General features: G+C 41.1%; 1 protein-coding gene and 1 long non-coding RNA gene across 8 annotated transcripts in view; both read right to left on the reverse strand.

Annotated features, from left to right (window-relative positions):
* The window catches only part of PDE1B (phosphodiesterase 1B), a 548,753-nt gene that overhangs the window by 112,887 nt on the left and 416,680 nt on the right, over positions 1 to 19,186 (reverse strand). The gene's annotated exons all lie outside the window — the stretch shown is intronic.
* On the reverse strand, positions 17,385 to 18,197 carry LOC138672296 (uncharacterized). Its single transcript, XR_011319698.1, has 3 exons — positions 17,982 to 18,197; positions 17,805 to 17,879; positions 17,385 to 17,458 (listed from the first exon to the last, which is right to left on the reverse strand). It is a non-coding gene; the product is annotated as an uncharacterized lncRNA (long non-coding RNA).

The following is a 19,186-nucleotide window of genomic DNA, read 5'->3' on the forward strand; positions in this document are numbered from 1 at the left end:
TAGCCTGATGCCCGTTGTGCACTTTGTGTGAATAAAAACCTAATGACCATTTGTTGAGCTGGATTACCTTCATGTTATGACTTTTTTGTTGGGAAAATTAACTTTTCCATGGCACCACTTTGAGATTGAGTTATGAAAGGGTTTCTCCAGTTTTTTTTTTTAAATTCCCACAAAGCAAGGAACGTGATAAAATAATGAAGTTTCTTAAACTAATCCCTCCTCTGGCGTAAATACTCACATGGTCCCGTCAGTCAGTTTATTAGCTGTGCTACAGTGATTACTCGCTCACAAATGACTGCTGTAGCCAATCACTGGCCACAGAAGTCACCTGCTAACCATCACACAAGGCCAGTGACTGGCTGCAGAGGTCACAGTCAGTTAATAGTGATGGGCGAGTATGCTCGTTACTCGAGATTTCCTGAGCATGCTCGGGTGTTCTCCGAGTATCTTAGGCAAGCTCGTAGATTATGTTTGAGTCCATGCAGCTGCATGATTTGCGGCTGCTAGACAGCCTGAACACATGTGTGGACTCCCTGACAAACAGGCAATCCCTGCATTTATTCAGGCTGTCTAGCAGCCGCAAATCATGCAGCTAAGACACAAACATAATCTCCGAGCATGCCCAAACACTCGGAGAATACCCAAGCATTCTTGGGTAATCTCGAGTAACGAACACACTCGCTCATTACTATCAGTTAATTAATAATATGAACAAGTAGAAATAGTAATTATTCTCGATTTTATATATTCTTAGGCGTAAACCTTCATTTTGTCTATTAAATTTCCCTAGGCATGGCCCTCTATTTTTCCATAGTCTCTATTTTAGGATAAATAGCTCATTTTCTGAATAATAGATGAATTTATTTAACTTTGCCTTTACTTGGGTAAAATCCTTTTTCATAAATATTCAATTCACTTCTTACTTTCAACATTTCTAACAAGACAGATCAACTTCAAGATTTATCACTTAGGTTTAAACTAAGAAATATGGAGAATACAGGATTTTTACATGAACAGGAGATCACTAAATCCCCGTTAATACGAGGAGATATTTTGTTATCCTTTAAGAAGCAAAAAATAAATAAATCTAAGCAGATATGAGTATTAATAAGAAATTGAGATTTCAGACCAATAGAAAATTATTGTATAATGTAAAAGGTTATAAAAATTCTAATCTCTTTACAATATAAGAAACACGGGCACACAAAATACATCGCTACCAGGGATGTTCTCAGAGGATTTTGGAGTCATAATATATTTCTGACATTTCAGGCCCTAAGTAGAAAAATACTTAAGGTGTAAGAAACTGTAATTGTTCCCACTGAGAAACAACCATTAACGCTAAAGATCTTCCCATGGGCATAGCTATAAGGTATCCAGAGGTAGCGGTCACACCTGGATCCTGGTCACATAAGACTCCTGTAATCCGTAGTGCAAATGGCACTCAGTATTTTGTTAAAACTGCAGCCAGGTACTTCAAGTTGACCCTAGTGCTAAACCGGCCATACACGAGATAGCTGCCAGACAGACATCTCTCCCAAATTTGCCATATTTTCATTAATATTTTAATAATATTTTAGTAATCTTTTGGGTAAGAGTTCGGAGGCCCCCACACCGGTCGACCAGTCACATCAAAGTCGGCAGGTTCAGCCGACTTTAATCTAATGTTTATTGGGTTATTTTATTCATTTGGTCAACCTTAATAAAGCCTCTGCATGCAGCTCCAAACCAACAATTCTACAGATTTTGTAGCATTAGTTAAAAATGTTAGATATAAAGCATCGGTTTCAAATTTACCAAGATAGCAGATTTTAGGAACCACTACTTTCAACGTTAGACAGCAGTAGTAAGATAGACACAGAATCAATAAATGTAACTTAACCAAGCAGCTTCTCTGCATGAACAATCATGGTAGTTTGTGAACAGTCATACACATGATATACCGTAAGTAGCAGTCATAGAGACCACCACTTGGGATCATTTTACACCACAGTATACAAAAAGTCTAGCGAAATTCACACTCTCTTCAGCAACAATTCAGTTTTCAATGCAGTACACAACTGACGTTATTAGAACTTATTGTGATAACAGTGGTTTTCAGTAGAATGAGAAGATAGCGGATAGTGGCTTTTCATTAGATGCCAGAACGTGACTGTTCATGAGTTAAGGTGCCCATACACCAGAGAGCATAGCCATATGACTCTACCATTGCTGGACACTCCAAGTTCCTTATATGTATAATTTGTTTAACCCTGCTGTTGTCTTCGGTCAAAAACGACCGACCTTGAACTTCAATATTCTTTAAAATATTCAAGATGCGGCTCTGAAACCCATGGCCGACTGACCCATCCTCATTTAAGTCAATCAACCACAAGTTTCAGAACCGCATCTTGAACACCCCAAAAAATAGCAAAGTTCAAAATCGGTCTCCCCAGGCCGAAGACAACAGCAGGGTTATGGAACTTCCTTTAGTTGTCATGAAAAATAAGAAAACGCCTGACGTTTCTGGCAGCTTACTTCCCACTCTCCATTGAGAACACATGCATGGTCAGGCAAGACAAGTATTCGTTCCTTATCAGATCATGGCTGATTGGGTGTCGCCCAAGCAGCAGGACATATTCTGAGTAACCAATTCTGTTAAGAGTAGAGATGAGTGCATCAATTTATGGAGGATCGAATTTGAGTCGAATTTCCTGAATTCCATGGTTCCACGTGGATTTGAACAAACTGTGACTATATCTAAAATTAATTAACTATACATTTGTGTGGGGAAGTCTGGAGAAATAGCTGTTGTCCAAAGCAGTGTTGTATGGAGTCCACATATAATTAAGTAATTTTAAGGTTCCAATCTTTGTTAGTTTAATCATCTACAATGCATAACTGGCACTCTATAGTTTTTCTAGGGTAGCTAAGTTTTAAAGTATTTTTGATGTAAAAGAAGTTCTTTGAAGAGAACCTGTCATTAGGATTTTCTTCTCTAAACTTATCATTTATATAAGAATGCATTTATCCTGAGTACAATCTTACCTTTCTTGTAGAAATTCAGTTTTGTGTTTTTGAGAAATCCATAGTTTAAATTGTATGTTAATGAGCTGACAGTGCAGTGGGTGGGGCCTTGCACTTACAGCTCCCTTGCCTCTCTCCATATCCCTGCCAGCTGCCTGCCTCCTGTCTCTGACAGACACGTCACTGAAACATGAGTGACCTAGAGACAGGAGGCAGGCAGAGGCGGGGGATATGGAGAGAGGCGGAGAGGGGTAAGTGCAAGGCCCCACCCACTGCACTGGTAACTCATTACCATAACAACTATGGATTTTTCTAAAACTGCAAAGCAGATTTCTACAAGAGAGGTAAAGATTTACTTAGCATTTGCCTGCGGTCAGACAGCCATATGGGAGAGAATCGTGGCCAATTATGCAAATGACACATGAATCAAATTACGTCAGAGTTTGAGCAGAGTGTCAGACTATTGTGATCTGATCGTATCACAGGTGCAGAGAAGATGGAAAACTTAGTTTCTCCATTTTCTGCGTCTGCATAAATCAGACTACACTTGGATGACCTCCGATGTTTCACACGAACCCATAGACTTTTATGGGTGCACATGGTCCAATTACAGAATTCTGAATTTTTTTTCTCATGTCGAATTGGAAAAAAAAGCGCTAGATGACATTGCCTCCTAATGTAAAACTGTGCTGTCTGATAAAACATCGGACAGAACTCGGTCGTGTTATACACTGGTGTGAGCGAGCTCTTAAGGTGCCTTTGTATACATGCCATTAAATTTGGGGTGTAAAATCCTGATGACAGGTTCTCTTTAACACTTTACTCTTACACTTAGTAGATATAATTGACATTAATCTTCCCCAACAGAAACTGATGGATGGAACTACGGTATGTGTCAACAGCTTACAACAGGATGGGCTGACACAGAGCACCGCAATTTATGAATTCATCTTTATTACATCAGTAGAGAAATAAACTTGGAAATAAAAGTATATAAAAATGCAAATTTTTTAAAAAAAATTAACTATTTTTCTGTCTCTTCTGTTTGATGATAGTTAAATACTTTGCGAGGAGTGAGAGCTGTAAAAGGTTTTCGTTTTGCTTAATGCTAAGCAGCACTTCACACGTTGAAAGGAATTATCTGATATTCCTGAAATGCTCATAATATGAGGTTGAGAGTCTGTTATAATAATTTGCTTCGGCAACATTGAGTGCGTATGACCTCCAGTGCCTTTCGTTAAATGATAACCGAGAGCTCCTCTGCTGAAAGGACAGCAGCAAAAGATGTTTCTCGTTATGCTTTTCATTACTGTCCTTTAGAGGCAGATTTACAGAGGCAAAAAATGTGTGATGTAAGATGCAAATAGCTCGAGAGAAAAACAAAATTAAGAAAGTAGTACTTTAGAATTTACTTCTGAATAGAAAGGGTACTACAACCTCTACTACATATAGTGTAAGGCACAGGACAATGAAATAGTTTAATGCTTGGAATTCATCACTTATACACACACCATATTTTACATTCAGCAGGGCAGGGTTTACTTTCGTAGACCCCACAATTAAAGCACAAAATGGAAAGCCATGCTTTTGATTGGCCACAATATTACGTTAGGACTCATCCACAGCAATAGCCGCATATGAAACATCTGCCAGCGGCAGCTTCATCCGATAAATGAATGGCTGGTGTTTAGAGAAACCAGACCGCTGTTGGTCAGTGGTCAAAAGCAAAAGTGCAGTAAGGGGCTCCCAAACTTTTTGCCACAACTCATTTTTGAACCCCCCCCCAAAAAATGTGCTAAATTTTTCCAATTTCCAGTCAAATACTCGGCCATGGAAATTGGACGATACCACATGTTGTAGGACAGAAGAATATGACTCAACCTAATATTGACCAACAGTGTAAAAGCAAGAGTTCTCCTAGGTACTTAATAAAAGGAAACCTATCACCCCCCAGGGCGTTTTTAAGTAAAAGAGCCACCTTCTGCAGCACTAAGGCTGCATTCTGTGAAGGTGACTCTTATGTTTGTGTTGGGAATCTGGCGCATGAGCAGTTAGTCTCTGCGGCTGTCCGCATCTCCCTCCGCCTCTTTCCTCCAGCGTTATACGACTCGTCTGCAGCTTGTGATCACTCTGACGCTGCAGTGCAGACGAGTTGTATCACGCTGGAGGAAAGAGGCGGAGGGAGATGGGGACAGCCGCAGATACTATCTGTGCATGCGCCAGATTCCCAGCTCCGCAGTGTAAATACATCAGAACACACTGTGGGGCGGGATCACTAAATCAGCTGATGTGAGTTCCAGGGCAGTGCGCACGGCGCATGCCAGAAAAATGAGAGCACAGTGCAGGCGCCGGGTACGTGAATACAAAGAAAGGAGGTGGTGCCCGGCGCACTGAGGGGATGATTGACGGCTGGGGGGCGGTTGAGTCCAAGGGAAAAAATGTACCCCCCAAACTCAATACAGGTATGGCGCGCAATTTATAAAACTTAATATTTCAGCGTTATTAGAGAGCACAAACATAAGAGCCACCTTCATAGAATGCAGCCTTACTTAAAAACGCCTTGGGGTGACAGGTTCCCTTTAATACTAGAAGTCCCAGAGAGGGGTCATTTAACATTTCTACCTTTGGAACCTTTGGAGCTCGAAATTACTGGGACTTCTAGTGTTAAAGGGAAGCTATCATCAGAAATTGACCAACAATATTGTTTGAAAGGAATCTGTCAGTAGTATCAACCCTCCTAAGCCGTCTACATGGGCATGAAGGTCATAGGAATAAAATGATGCCTTGATATCTGCGATGTGATGTCTTGTACCATAGAAATCAACATTTTTCTTTTATGTAAATGAGCTGTTAAAATCTATGGACAGGACACAGATCTTCCCAAGAATCTGCCTCCAGAGCTTAGGTAAGGTTAAATAAAATGGGGCCTTACCGGCATTACCCAAGTAAGAACTGACAAATGGCAGAAAATCGCTATAAAGTGGTTGATGAATTGCTCTCTTTGTGCATAGAAGAATGCAAGATGATGAAAAGGTGATGAAACACAAGTCTTCCAGACCTCTAATAAGGCTGATTATGCAACATTTTGTCATCTCTAGGGCAACATTTTATAGGACTGTTATACATTTTCAGAAACAACCAAGGGAATGTGAGGTGTTTATACTGATCTCTCCGAAAAGTAGGCATTTCAGTCTGGTTGGGCTGTACTGAAGGCAGGAACTAAACATCCTTACTTTACCAATAGTTGCAATAGACAGTATTGTACTTTTTATAAAATAAGCAGTACTGAGTCTATCTACATTAGCCAGCTGGGTGCAGCGAGCAATCTTAAGTGCTGACGTCTGTAACGCACAGAGGAGCTAATGGCTCTATGTAAGAGAATAAAATAAATAAATAAAATATGTGTACACTTCTTCCAAAGTCAGTAAATTAATTAAACAATTGTTCACCGATGATCCAGATACTTAGCAACCAGGATCAACCTCTTGGTTATAATTCATAAGCAAATTTGGCAATTCACTGCAGCGGTTTCCAGAATTAAGGCACCTTCATGATAAAACTGTTATGAACGTGTTCACACTCACACAAGTTAAATGCCGCACTTACACCCACTTGGTCCGCTGTCAGAAGCTTTCTGGTACCTCCTGAGGAACCAGAGGGTAGGCTGCAATACACTAGTAACAAGAATTTGAAAGTGTGAGAGATATATGAGAACCCAAGGTGCAGCGGTGATGGTGTACCAAAAATAAAAGGCCTCCCAAGAACAGTGATAAAAGAAAAAGGTGCTGGGAGGGAAAGCAGACCGATTTACTGCAGGAAAACAACTAGAGTTAACCGAGCAAGGTAAAGCCCCAATAAAGAGCTGGAATTCCTGAACACCCAGCCACCAGGAAATATAGCCAGCAAGAAAGTGCAGAGAAGGGATACTACATAAAACTCCACGCAGAACGTTTTAGGGTGAAACCAAAATGGGAAAATGGAAAACACATGTAAAGGAGCGAACCAAGAAGGCAGAATAGGGACAAAGGAACAATCAGCATTTGGACAGAGAAGTAATATAGCAATAGATCAATCTGTAAGGCTATGTGCACACGTTGCGGATTTTGCTGCGGAATGGCCGCTGCTGATTCGCAGCTGCTTTCCATGCGTTTACATACAATGTAAACCTATGGAAAACAAAATCCGCTGCGCCCATGCTGTGGAAAAAAATGCGTGGAAACGCTGCGTTGTTTATTCAGCAGGATGTCAATTCTTTGTGCGGATTATGCAGCGGTTTACACCTGCTCCTCTATAGGGATCCGCGGGTGTAAAACCACAGGTGGAATCCGCACAAAAAGCGGTAAATCCGCGGTAATTCCGCAGGAAATCCGCAGGAAATCCGCAGTGCATTTTACCTGCGGATTTATAAAAACAGGTGCGGAAAAATCCGCAGAGATTCAATCTACGTGTTCACATACCCTTAAAGGACTGAACAGCAATAGGTCACTGCATTGAGTCCCCAAACCGAGCCATAACAAAAACTTAACACACTATTTCCATTAATGCAAGCAACTCCCAAGTAAACTGGTAAACGACTCTGTAGAGGTAAGGGGGGTATGGATATTGTGCTACAATTATGGCCCAAATCGATAATATTTACAACGGACCACTCATGATTATATGTCTCAATAATGCTACTGCCTCATAGCATCATGGATAATCCAATAAAGGGTGTAGCTATTACGCACTGTTGCTGTGCTGTGAGTGGGTGATATCCACACTCTATGCACTAGAGGTACAGCAACAGTTATTCTGTCCCGGAGCCTGTGGCTGCAAATATGGCTCTGTGAGATGCTGAATCTCTTCACCTTACTTACAATTGGCGATGGTCGCAGATAGCTTAACTCAGCTGCAGGCACACGTTATGAAGAATCCAGAAGAGACTTTGATTTCTTTAAGAATTCTTGTTGAATGCATACAAACAGCAGCAGGTAAAAAAGACTTTGTTCAGACAAACTGAAAGCACATGTGCCTCTAATGAAGCCAAGATGGGGACTGAGACACAGGGAGAAGAAGGAAGTGACATGACACCCAGCAGAGGGAGACAGGGAGACAGAAGGGACAAACTTCATTGAAAGGGAGGATTTGAGCTATGGAAAACACAAAAACACATAGCAACAATAAACAATATGAGAAACTGCCATACAGCATGTAAAATGTACAGGACAGTCTGTAAAATGTCTCATTCATGGCACATAACAATGCTTAATAGCTACACCCTTTATTGGATTATCCATGATGCTATGAGGCAGTAGCATTATTGAGACATATAATCATGAGTGGTCCATTGTAAATATTATTGATTTAGGCTATAATTGTAGCGCGATATCCATACCCCCTTTTTTCATTTACATGACCTTCTGGCTCTGACATAGCTGGCACAGTGCTTGTTCTGGCATCAGCGGCTTCAAGACTCTTTTTAGCGCCGGTGTGTTTTTGTTTTGTTGACTCTGTAGAGGTGTTCATTCATTCTGACAAACTGCCATAAAATTGATGAACATAACAAACCGAATGCTTTCTGAACAAAAGTCTCATACGACTTTAGTTTTGCCTGTAGCATGGCTTCTTCCAGGGCACAACACTTTTAGAAGCACGGCTCCAACAGTTTATTACAATTCTTGCCCCTATTTAGCCCAAAGAAGTGCACCAATTTCTACTTTATGGAATAGCACAGTTTGCTGCGCTATTACATACAGAGGCATCAAGTAAAAAAGTACACTGCGCAATACGTATTTTTTAACATGAGAAACTATGTGTTATGGATACCACTGTGTGTCTATACAAATCCAAACTTCAACTGCATCTACTTGAAGTATGTCAAGGAAACTTTCCTAGCGCATATCGCCAAAGGACCCGGCAAATGTAGCATCAAAGCTATAAAGGCAAATGCTCAGGTGATGAAAGCTACATCTTTAGATTATACATTAACAGGCTAACAAATGAACATTTTGGTCATATCATGACTTCTCTGTGCTCTGTCATCTGGCTTTAATCTGAACCCTCACTTATAATGTTAATTTATTTGTAGACTATGACTATTGGATTGGCCAAATACACACTTTACATAAAACCCACATTACAGGAGCTATTTCAGTAGAAATGTCCTAGATTCTGAAAAACAAACAGCCTAATTAACTCACTGCAGCACATGATAATTACGTTTTTAATTAGTTTAGGTGGCAGCCGTAACAAAGCGATGAAAACAGGTCTAAGCTTATCACACTGTCTCCACTTTAGAACATGCTGTAATATTCAGCGTGCAGAGCAAAACCTTCTTCGCACAAGCTGAGAGGAGCTTCACAGTTCTTATAGATTTCAAGCATTTGGGAAACACAGCTCTCTGTGACTCAGCTGGGATTTTCAGGATTGAAACTTATTCCAAAACTAGAAAAATATTATTAGTATTAACATGATTCAGGGTAATCAAGTAACCCCTAGTGACATATGACAATGGAGGCATATTGCTGATATATACATTAGTCCAATCAATCCTAAAAAAGGTTCCAGGAGGAACTGAAACATTTCTATTAGATGCACTAATAATAAAGGAACCTTATTTTTCTCAGATTGGAGCAGCGCTGCCATACATACAGTCATGGCCAAAAGTATTGACACCCCTGCAATTCTGTCAGATAATACTCATTTTCTTCCTGAAAATGATTGCAAACACAAATTATTTGGTATTATTATCTTCATTTAATTTATCTTAAATGAAAAAACACAAAAAGAATTGTCCTAAAGCCAAATTGGATATAATTCCACACCAAACATAAAAAAGGGGGTGGACAAAAGTATTGGCACTGTTCGAAAAATCATGTGATGCTTATCTAATTTGTGTAATTAACAGCACCTGTGACTTACCTGTGGCACCTAACAGGTGTTGGCAATAACTAAATCACACTTGCAGCCAGTTGACATGGATTAAATTTGACTCAACCTCTGTCCTATGTCCTTGTGTGAACCACATTGAGCATGGAGAAAAGAAAGAAGACCAAAGAACTGTCTGAGGACTTGAGAAACCAAATTGGGAGGAAGCATGAGGAATCTCAAGGCTACAAGTCCATCTCCAAAGACCTGAATGTTCCTGCGTCTACCGTGCGCAGTGTCATCAAGAAGTTTAAAGCCCATGGCACTGTGGCTAACCTCCCTAGATGTGGATGGAAAAGAAAAATTGACAAGAGATTTCAACGCAAGATTGTGCGGATGTTGGATAAAGAACCTCAACTAACATCCAAACAAGTTCAAGCTGCCCTGCAGTCCGAGGGTACAACAGTGTCAACCCGTACTATCGTCCGCGTCTGAATGAAAAGGGGCTGTATGGTAGGAGACCCAGGAAGACCCCACTTCTTACCCCGAGACATAAAAAAGCCAGGCTGGAGTTTGCTAAAACTTACCTGAAAAAACCTAAAACGTTTTGGAAGAATGTTCTCTGGTCAGATGAGTCAAAAGTAGAGCTTTTTGGGCAAAGGCATCAACATAGAGTTTACAGGAGAAAAAAAGAGGCATTCAAAGAAAAGAACACGGTCCCTACAGTCAAACATGGTGGAGGTTCCCTGATGTTTTGGGGTTGATTTGCTGCCTCTGGCACTGGACTGCTTGACTGTGTGCATGGCATTATGAAGTCTGAAGACTACCAACAAATTTTGCAGCATAATGTAGGGCCCAGTGTGAGAAACCTGGGTCTCCCTCAGAGGTCATGGGTCTTCCAGCAGGACAATGACCCAAAACACACTTCAAAAAGCACTAGAAAATGGTTTGAGAGAAAGCACTGGAGACTTCTAAGGTGGCCAGCAATGAGTCCAGACCTGAATCCCATAGAACACTTGTGGAGAGATCTAAAAATGGCAGTTTGGAGAAGGCACCCTTCAAATATCAGGGACCTGGAGCAGTTTGCCAAAGAAGAATGGTCTAAAATTCCAGCAGAGCATTGTAAGAAACTCATTGATGGTTACCGGAAGCGGTTGGTCGCAGTTATTTTGGCTAAAGGTTGTGCAACCAAGTATTAGGCTGAGGGTGCCAATACTTTTGTCTGGCTTCACTTGTGTGAAGTGATCAATGTTTTGCTTTTTGCTTCAATCTCTTTTGCGTTTTTTCATTTAAGACAAATTAAATGAAGATAATAATACCAAATAATTTGTGCTTGCAATCATTTTCAGGAAGAAAATGAGTATTATCTGACAGAATTGCAGGGGTGTCAATACTTTTGGCCATGACTGTATATATACTGACACATGACACCGTTTACACTGGATGAATTTGCTATTTACTATGAATACATATTTGTACTGACATTTTTAGTTGATTTGTATAAACACTGGATCTTTAAGCTAAAAATATAATTATGTGTAAGATTGCTCTTACTGAGTGTATTGGGGGACACTCGCTTAGCACGGGATTCACGTACACGGGCACGGTTTTTTTCCAAACAAAACAGTCCACATGGTTTATTATGGCATCATAAACCACAGAAATATGAACAATAAGCAAACAGTCTTTGCATCAATCTTCACATTAACAGGTTGCAGCAACTAATCACGCTGGTCCTCCTCTGACCAGTTGCCGTGGGTTACCACACAGTTCATATCACAGGTTGCAGCAACTAAACACGCTGGTCCTCCTGACCAGTTTCCGTGGGTTACCACATAGTTCATTTAACATATGAAGCACCAACAATCAATGGTACCTTCTGGGAGCTCCTGCTCCACCTGCTGACTCCTTGTCAGTCCTTTCTTCTGGAGAAGCTGCCAAACGGGGATCACCAACTTGCCTTTGCGGCATATCTCAGTCAGTCCAGACCCACCGAGGACTGTAGCTTCCCCAAGTTCCACTCTTCTGGAGAAGCTGCCAAACGGGGATCACCAACTTGCCTTTGCGGCATATCTCAGTCAGTCCAGACCCACCGAGGACTGTAGCTTCCCCAAGCTCCGCTGCGCTGCTCAGGGATCCAGTCCTACTCCCAGGACCTCCCACGCTAGCATGTGCTTTCCAGGAAGCAACACAGGCTTCCACAGGTCACTCATACACAGGGCCCATCTGCAGTGTCCAGCCAGGACACATGAAAGTCTGCCCAGACTTGCAGACTCCCAAACACTCACTACCATGTGCTAACACACCTCCTTTAGGTAGCCTCTAACCACACCCACAGGTGAGGTAACATCACATGCACTGGTCACATGATCATGACATCACTGCAGGTCCTCAAACACCTGCAGGGAAAAAGATACAGTGAGCACCCCCACTCAGAGTGAGGTATGTGGGTAGCCAGACCCTCCCATCTCTCATAGCTACCCGCAACCCGGACCCAGGTGCACTAAATGACATCTTCAGTGCTCACGCGCTCTAAAGATAAGATACTCCGGGTTGCATCGCAGGGAGCATCCATCCCTGTGACACATACCTCCCATTAACCACAATGCCAGACACTGTCTCACCATCACATCCATGCACACAATTGCCACGCACGGCCTCAATACGCCTCCGTGCGCATACTGGGGAGACCATGCAGCGCCCCCTACCTGTTACAGGGGTCACTGCATCACATATGTTATATTTATTTTTGGACAGGTGAGGCAATACTGGAGCTTTTTAGAAAGTCACATCCGCTCTATGTTCATAGATGTAAAAATTAAGCATACAAAAAAATAACATTGTACCTACTGTGAAACATGGAGGAAGCTCGATTATGATTTGAGGCTGCTTTACACAGAGTGCCTTGAATCTGTGCAGCATACATTGAAAGCTCAAGACTATCAAATAAATCTGGAGCCAAACGTGATGCCCAGTGTCAAAAAGCTTTGTTTGAGTCTCAGATTATGGGTACTCCAAAGTGATAATGACCCAAAACACAGAGCTGAAAACATCATCCAATAATAGCTAAGAATAAACCATTGGAACATTCTAAAGTGGCCTTCTATGGACCCTGTTCTAAATCCTATTGAACATCTGTGGAAGGAGTTGAAACATGCAGTCTGGAAAAAGGCACCTACACACCCGAGACAGCTGAAGCAGTTTGCTCAAGAGGATTGGGCCGAAATACCTGTAAACAAGTGCAGAAGTCTAATTGGGATACACAGAAATCGCTTGCCCTGATCGCTTCAATAGGTTTTGTGCAACAAAATATTAAGTAAAAAGGTACCATCTTTTTTGTCCAGAACCATTTCATTAGTTTGTTTTTTAACATTTTTCTGTTCAACCACAATTCAAAAGCAAGGTCTGATTTTCATTAGTTGATGATATTCAATCAATTTAGATTGAAAATTACTTTTCAAGTTATTTCAATGACCATTGTGGGTGTTAATAACTTGAACATAACTGTACCAATAATTTTGTCAACATCTGTATACACATATATCATACAACAGGGTGCAAGACAACCAAGAAAGGAAAATAGGCAGCGTCTGGTCTTGGGACTTATCACAAAATATAATACTCAAGAGGACAAAGAAGGAGGCACAGTATCATATACCATGTATGACTGAAGACCATTGTATGTGCCCATTGGTGGTAACAATCGATGATGGAATCAGTTATATAATTTGACTGGTTATGCAAGATAAAAAGACCATGAAGGAGAAGGATATAATAAACTAGCATGGCAACATACCAGCCACCAAAGTTCAGAGACACAGGTAGCCACCCTTGCCTCCGACATTGAATATGACCCCACTAGACAATGCTCTAGACCCATGCAGCTGTATTCTAAAGACTAACAGGACAGTTTTTTTCACAAAAATATCAAACTAAATGACAGATTCACACCTGCTAAGTTTTATAAAAGGACTATGGAAAATATTGGTCTGGTAATGACCTTCTCGCCAATACGCTCTCAATAGAGAACTGTATCGGGGCGATTGTGTAGTATGACAATAAATGGGATAATATTTCTAACTAAAGGAATAATTTGGTCAGTAGAAAGGAAATTGGCCTCTTTGCTCTTCTCTGTCTTTTGTTTAGTTGATGAGAATGTTTTCACCACGCGGCACAAATAAAGGAAATGTGATCTCAGTGAGGATTAATTTAATGGACCGTCTGTAAGTGTGTGTATAGGCACAAAGCGAATCTTAAAACAAACAATTATCATTAATAAAGGAAAAAGAACAAAATACAACCACAAAGAGAAGAGTCTTCATTCAGCGAGCTGCAGGCGTCATTCAGCGAGGATCTTGTTACTTATTAGTCAGTATCGCAATGTGCCAGCGCTCGAGCAGTCATCCACATCCATTCATTCCTCCAGCTATGCATTGCTGTATATTATTTCTCTGCCTAACACTGCTGTAAGGAGGGAAGGTATCATCGCCTCTGTTTTGGTGAGCTTTAAGGGGATTTGCCATCTTTCATCATCAGGAGCACATGGCTCTCCTGCCTTCCTGCTTCTCAGGGTGTTGTGTGCACCTGAAGATTGAAAGTTCACACAAGCTCAATGGTCACTCTGTTGGTCTGAAGTGTGCGCTCTCCCAGGCTGATAGCAAATCCAGCAATGCCAACATAGCATCAGAGAAACGCCCTGGTACTAAAGCTGGCCAGATCCAGCTATACGAGCAGCTTCAGATCCTGCATGCCGTAGAGCAAATAGCTTGCAAGTGTGCACTGCTTGCCAAGGAAGCCGGACACTTCTTATAGACTGCAGAGGATTTCAGCAACCTAGGCAATGAGCAGTAAACTATAACATTAAAAATCCCTCCTTTCTTGACAACAGATAGTATTTTTAATAATCTGGATACTGTAAAGTTGCTTGTTTTTACAAGGTAATTGTACCCATTTGAGACAACACCTGATATCAAGAAGCATAGTTGACTTTATATGTCAGCCAAATGTATACCAAAAAAAGTCTACAACTGACTGCGACTCCTGAAGAACTCCTGGGTATCCACCAAATGCATGTCAGAAAACATCAAGGAAGCAAAACCTAATTAGTCTAAGGGCAAGAAATGTCAATCTTCAGACATGTCATCTCATTCTGAGAGATAGCAGCAATCAACAGAAAGAATGAATTTCAATTTGACCCCTGGTCAATCTTTAGAATGGGTGAAGATTCCTTTTTAACCCCTTAACCCCCGGAGCTTTTTTCAGTTTTGCGTTTTCGTTTTTCGCTCCCCTCCTTCCCAGAGCCATAACTTTTTTATTTTTCCGTCACTATGGCCATGTGAGGGCTTGTTTTTTGCGGGACGAGTTGTAATTTTGAACGACACCATTGGTTTTACCATGTCATGCACTAGAAAACTTGAAAAAAATGCCGTTATGATTCTCCAGGTCAACACGAGTTCATAGACACCAAACATGTCTAGGTTATTTTGTATCTAAGTGCTAAAAAAAAATTCCAGACTTTGCTAAAAAAGAAAGAAAAAAAGCGCAATTTTCCGATAGCCGTAGTGTCTCCATTTTTTGTGATCTGGGCTCAGGTGAGGGCTTATTTTTTGCGTGCTGAGCTGACGTTTTTAATTATACCATTTCAATGCAATGTCGTGGCAACCAAAAAAAGTAATTCTGGCATTTTGAATTTTTGTCTCGCTACACCGTTCAGTGATCAGGTTAATTCTTTTTTATAATTGATAGATTAGGCGATTCCTATTGTTTTATTTTGAATGGGGCGAAAGGGGGGTGATTTTTTGACTTTTATATTTTTTTTAATTTTTTTCATATTTTTAAAAACATTTTTTTACGTTTGCCATGCTTCAATAGCCTCCATGGGAGACTAGAAGCTGGCATAGTCTAATCGGCTCTGCTACATAGAGACGATGCTCAGATCATACCTATGTAGAAATACAGCATTGCTATGTGCACCGACCACAGGGTGGCGCTCACAGCAATCTGGCATCAACAACCATAGAGGTCTTCAGGAGTCCTCAGGTTGTCATGCCAATGCACCGCTGACCCCCGATCACGTAACGGGGGTCAGTGGTGCGCGCATTTCCGGCCCGATGGCCGGAAGCGCTTGTTAAATGCTGTCGTCAGAGTTTGACAGCGGCATTTAAGTAGTTAATAGGTGCTGGCGGATCGCGATTCCACCCGCACCTCTTGCGGGCACGTCAGCTGTTGAAAACACAGCTTTGAGGTGGGCTCAATGCAGCTTCCCACATCAAAGCGGGGGTACTGACTGTCAGTAAGGGGTTTTAAAGCACCACCCCTGCATTTCTTATTTTATTTCAGCGCTGGAGCGGTGCCACTAATCTAAATGACCGGCCCTTAAAATTGCACTAAACAGCCACCGTTTTCATCTTTTATTGGCGCCGCCCCGTGTCGGTCATCTGCAGGGTGTGACCTGCCACATCACTCCGTTGTTTCATGGGTGACCCGGAAGTTACAAATTGATGTGAGTCTATAGGAGCCAGAACAAGCCTTTCTCAAAGACTTATATTTAGACCTTCTGACGGTTACCTATAGCTTCCGGTCACTCAACAGTTGAGGCCACGAGATGGCAAATTGAGACTCGAGCAACCCTGATAATAAAAGGTAGCTAGTGAGTATAACACTAGGGTCAGGGAACTTACATTAGTTGCACCACTCCAGCGCTGAAATAAAGAAAAAAAACACTGGAGTGGTGCTTTCATAAAAAACTTAGGCCAGGAAAATAAAAATACATAAAGTACATGTACAATACTTATCCTATTGAAGCATCACACATCCATATAAAAGCGAGCAACAGAATAGAAATAAAACATTTATAATTAAAGGCAAAAATATGACTACAGCCTTAAAATGTACAGAGGAGAAGGAGCAGAGGTGAATCCAACAAACCAACCTACGGTAATGCTAGGCATGTTTTTTTGCCCGTGGCACCGCAGACACAAGCGGTGGTACACAGAGCTTGTACAGCATCAGCTGATGGCCTGTCAGGGAAGTCACGGTGAACTTCATTATTCTTCAGCCTCCCTGTTCTATTATCACTTCACTCACAATAGGATCTACTGTAATAGCCGTATATCAGTGTACTGCTAACTACAGAGGAAAAACGAGTAAGTAGATAAGAGTGTAAGTACACAATACAGGGGGAAGAAGAGATGGACCAAGAGATTCTCTTCTGTCCTTGCATTCCGCAATATGCTGCATATAGAGATGTACTCCAATGCAGATGAGTGAATTATTTGATGCAAAGTCATGTTTTAGGAATCAGAATAATTTGCAATACGATTAGTATAGTATTCTGCCATTTTACACATTGCAGAAAATTACATCAGTCATGGAAGGCACATGGACATTCAGGACGTACTATCACAGCCTGAATAAAAGCCTAAGCAGGGAATACCATCATAAATAAATAAACAACAGCCGCACTCGATATTTTGTTTTTTCATATGCAAATAAAGTAATTTATTATTTTCACCACAGTGGTATTTGCGAAACTGGGGTCACCACAATCATATATCGAGGTACTAGGTAACGTTTCGGCCCCGTTGTGGGCCTTTGTCAAACCTCACTAGAAAACAATAAGAATTGCACAATGTTACAAATTTGAAAAAAAGGAATATGAAAAAAATAAAAATAAAAGAACAGGGACACAAAACACAACAAAACAGTGCTATACATAAGCAGCGACTAGTGGTAGTGTAAACCCAATACAGACACTATATGTACAAAATATACTATATGTACAAAATATACAAAGGGTATACATCAAGCCAATATCTGAAAAGGGAAATTATGCGTATATCTATATTCATAGAGCCAGCATGCAAGTTGGCGTGGTATCAACGAAAGGCATCCAGATTTACGCTTCTGAAAAATTACATACGAGCACTAATAAAAGAGGAAGGGCGACTAACCTTGTTGTAAAAAGAAAAAAGTGGAGGGTACCCCAAAGTAACGAAACAGGTAGTAAGGCAGGATCCAGGCGGAGACTGGAGGGGGGGGGGGGGGGAAGGAAAAGAAAGGTATACCATTAAGTAGGATAGAGATATATAGTACGAGAGTAAGGGGCGGGGGAACATGACATAACATACCGTATAATGCAAAAGCGGGAAAAAGAAGGTAGGTCAGGAAAGGGGAAACAAATTCCCAATATGCGCTGTAAAAGATATAAAGAGCATGAGTCAGCTGTGGGGAAGACAGGGGGGACACAGCCTAGAAGGGAGCAGCGAATACCTGTGGATCCGGTGTGCTGCGTGCCTGCGGTGATGTGTGGAGCCGTGTAGAACCGTGGGGTTAATAAAGGGGCGGCACAGGAAGTGCAAGGCTGGAGCGAGGGCTGGAGCGCAGGGCCAGACAGATAGGGAGGAGTACGGCAGCGCAGGAAAGGTTAGGATATGGGGCCGGCGTAAAGAGCGCGACTGCGCACTAGGCAGGATGTAGAGCCGAGGGCTGGAACACAAATATAGCGCGGGGAGGATGGGGCGCGCTAGGAAAGGAGCATACGGCGGCGGCGCATGCGCACTTGAGAGAGTCGGGGAGCAACGGCGGCGCGCTGAAGGAAAAAAGACTAGCGCCTGCGCACTAGAGGGTCGGTAGTGGCGGTGCATTGCCAAACCTGGTATCTATATTAAAGGAGGGGAGCAAGCGTCGTAAGAGTAAAGGGAGCATCAGCGCAGAAGTAAAGCGCTGGGAGACAATAGATGGGCTGGCACCAGTATAGTATGGGAATGAAAGAAAGCCTGGGAGAAAAGGAAATGTGTCAGAGTGTGAAATGATGGGCTATGGGGAATATGACCGAAGTGGTGGAAGGAAAAATAAGGGGGAAAAAAGGAAATAAAAATAAAAATAAAAATGAGGACAGAAGGAAGAGAAGGAGAAAAAGGGGGTGAGATCATGGGATGAGTATGATGGATAAACTGAAAAATGAAATAAATAAAAATAAAAATAAATAAGGAAAAAATTGAAAGTAAAAATAAAATAAAATGAAATGAAAGTAAAAATAAAAATAAAATGGGATAAGAATAAAAATAGGGTGTCGACCCAAAGTAGCAAAAGAGAAAAAAATGAAAGTAGAACGAAAAATAAAACGAAAAATAAAATAAACAAATAAAATGAAAATGAAAATAAAGATAAAAATAATAATAAAAATAATAATAATAATAATGAAAAATGAAAAAATAAAGTGAAAATGAAAAAAGATTGAAAAAATAATATATAATAAAAATAAAAATAAAAATATAAAAAAATTATAAAAATTAAAAAATAAAAATGAAATGACCAAAATTGGGCAATAGGT

This window comes from Ranitomeya imitator, chromosome 3 (assembly GCF_032444005.1).
Source record: "Ranitomeya imitator isolate aRanImi1 chromosome 3, aRanImi1.pri, whole genome shotgun sequence".
NCBI lineage: Eukaryota > Metazoa > Chordata > Amphibia > Anura > Dendrobatidae > Ranitomeya > Ranitomeya imitator.